The following is a 3,151-nucleotide window of genomic DNA, read 5'->3' as shown; positions in this document are numbered from 1 at the left end:
GGGCTGCCAGAGGGATGTCTGACTGCCATCTTAGGCCCAATCCCCCGGGGAGCAGGCCTAAGCCAGCAGGTGGTCATCCCCTGAGGGGTCCCAGACTGCGAGAGGGCACAGGCCGGGCTGAGGGCCCCCCACCCCAGAGCACAAATTTTTGTGCACCAGGACTCTAGTCTATAATAATAAAAGTGTAATATGCTAATTAAACCAGATGACCTTCCAGACGAAGCAGGGGCTGCAGCCATGGGATCGAGGCAGCTGCCAAGGCTGCAAGGGAGGGATCCAGGCAGCCACCAAGGCTGTAAAGGCCTACTCTTGCATAAATTTCGTGCATCAGGCCTCTAGTATTAAATAAGAATATTTTTCTTCTTTGTTCATTCTATACTATTTGTATTTTGACAGGTGAAATATCAAGGTTTGTTTTTCAATTTGTTTCTACTTGCTTATTATACTAGTAAGTGCTCAAGCAATTGGTAAAAGCTATTTACATGAATACTTAGTAATTCTAGTTAAATATAGGAAATGGTACTGCTGCTTTGATACCTACTCAGAAGAGCATGAAATTTCCAAATAATTTTATTTGATTTTAGAAGCATTACACTTTTTTTGGTAGTTTTACCTTTAAATTGTATATGACTTAGCCAGAATTTTAAAACAAATTGCATTTGTTGACTAGAAGTTTTCTAGAGGGCAGGATAAAGCCAACCTAGAGGAATGTTTGTTTTCCTATATAATAAAAGCATAGTATGCAAATTGTCCCCTCGACTGGCAGTTGTCCAAAAGTTTGACCAGGGGGTGGAGCTGGCCTGGGGAAGGGAAGGAATACCCAGCCAGCAGCCGTTAGCCACTAGGGACCCTACCAGTGCACAAATTTTGTGCACTGGGCCTCTAGTATTAAGTCTGATGTAATACTATAATTATGAAGTTACTTTATTTTTCTCTCCCACCATTTATATTTACTTATTGGGCCCAATTCTTCTGTCTTTAGATGAAAATTCCAATAGAGGATAGAGTTATAACTTTTTTGGTCACTCTTCCAACCTAGCCAGGGTTGTAGTAGTGTTGCCAGTGGAAATTTGTTGTGGGCTCCAGTTGGCTACTAGCTGAGAGGGAGAGAGAGAGGAAGAAGAGAAGAGAAGAGAAGAGAAGAGAAGAGAAGAGAAAATGAATCTCTATCTTTGTTCCCCTGGGATTATGAGGTTATAGTATCTCAGGCTTGTAAAAGACTAGGACCACCTTTTTCAAAATAACCAGTCAATTTCCCAAGCTTTCCAAACTGCACTGGGCCCACCTTCCAACCAATCTAGTATGGTATTTCCCCAGGCTATGGTCAAGCACCTCCCCCTGTGCCATTCTGACTTCTCTTGTTCATGTGCTTAAGTTCCTCTTCATTGTTCTATCCCTTTCCCAGTGTTCTGTGGGGAACAGAAAGGTGGTTTCCTGGGGAGTGTGTGAAGCTGTGACTTCCTGGCAAAGCAAGCAAGCTCATGCTCCCCAGTTGATTATACTTAATAGTATCTACCTCCTGCCTTTATGAATAACTAGCTAACTGCCTCCACTAACATTACCTGACTGTGCTCTGGTGTTGGTGGTCATGCTGTGTGCTGTTGGCAGATGTTTAAAGCTGATTCTTGTGGGCATTCTCTTGGGTTCTTTTATCAACCCCATCATCAGGGAATTACTCATCTTCGGTTCCTTTGGCAAGGCAAATGAAATTCTTGTTTTTCAGCCTTTAAGAATTTGATGATAACTTCAGGTTCTCTGTGCTGCACTGTTTGTCCTTCCATCCAGGCTTCTTGCACGGGCTCTACGATGATCCCATGCTGATGTCTTATGGTGGCCCACACCTGTTTCATGGCAAACGCTGGCATATCCTTTGTGTTGACAGATTCTGGGCTGATCCCCTTGCAGCCATCATTCTCCTTTCCTAGCCCCTACCCCCAAACTGCCCCAGCCAACCTTTCTCAATTCAGATTTCTCCGGGTAAGACACCAGGCCCCGGGGGCCCCCAAACTACATATACTGCTGACGGGAGTATAAATTGGTGAGATCATTTCAGAAGCAATTTAACAGTTAAAGTTGAAAGTTTCTAGTAAATTCACTTCTGGTAATTTACCTGGTGAATCTCTTGCACAGGGTGTTCATTACTGCTCTATTAAGAGCATTAAAGTAGGAAAACCTAACTCCTTCAGTAAGGGAAAAAAATAAATTATGGGTTAGTCACACAATGAGCACTGAAAATTAACTAGAGATTTGTCAGTTGGATAAGTCTCAAAAGTATAATTTTGAGAGAGGAGAAAGGTGTGGAATGATAGGTATAGTATAATTCCACTTAATTACATGCCTAAATGTGCAAAAGAAAGTATATTACTAGTGTGTGTGTGTATAAATATGTGTGTGCATATGTGAACATGCATGGGAATAATGATATACACCATTATCAAGATAGTGGTCACTGTAAGTGAGGGAGAGAGACAGACTGAGATGGAGAGGGAGTGTCTACCTTTCTGTATCCCATCCTATCTAATAAAAGAGTGATATGCAAATTGACCATCACTCCAACACACAAGATGGCCACCCCATGTGGACACAAGATGGCCGCCACAAGATGGCCAGCAGGGGAGGGCAGTTGGGGGGAACCAGGCCTGCAGGGGAGGGCAGTTGGGGGCGACCAGGCCTGCAAGGGAGAACAGTTAGGGGAAATCGGCGGCAGGGGAGCAGTTAGGCGTCAATCAGGCCGGCAGGGGAGTGGTTAGGGGGTGATCAGGCTGGCAGGCAGGCAAGCGGTTGGGAGCCAGCAGTCCTGGATTGTGAGAGGTATGTCCGACTTCCCGTTTGGGATTGGGCCTAAACAAGCAGTCGGACATCCCTCGAGGGGTCCCAGATTGGAGAGGGTGCAGGCTGGGCTGAGGGACACACACACACACACACACACACGTGCACAAATTTCGTGCACTGGGCCTCTAGTTCTACATAAAAGAATGAATCAAAGCAAGTATAATAAATTTGAGTTTTTATTAAAAGTTGTTATTATAGTTATGGTGGGTCCACGACTTATTACTAATTATTTATCTTACTAGAGGCCCGGTGCACGAAATTCGTGCACTGGGGATGGGTGGGGGGTCCCTTAGCCCAGCATGTGCCCTCTGGGGCCAGG

Source organism: Myotis brandtii, unplaced genomic scaffold, assembly GCF_000412655.1.
Source record: "Myotis brandtii unplaced genomic scaffold, ASM41265v1 scaffold251, whole genome shotgun sequence".
Classification (NCBI taxonomy): Eukaryota; Metazoa; Chordata; class Mammalia; order Chiroptera; family Vespertilionidae; genus Myotis; species Myotis brandtii.
Note: the sequence above shows the minus strand (reverse complement) of the source record.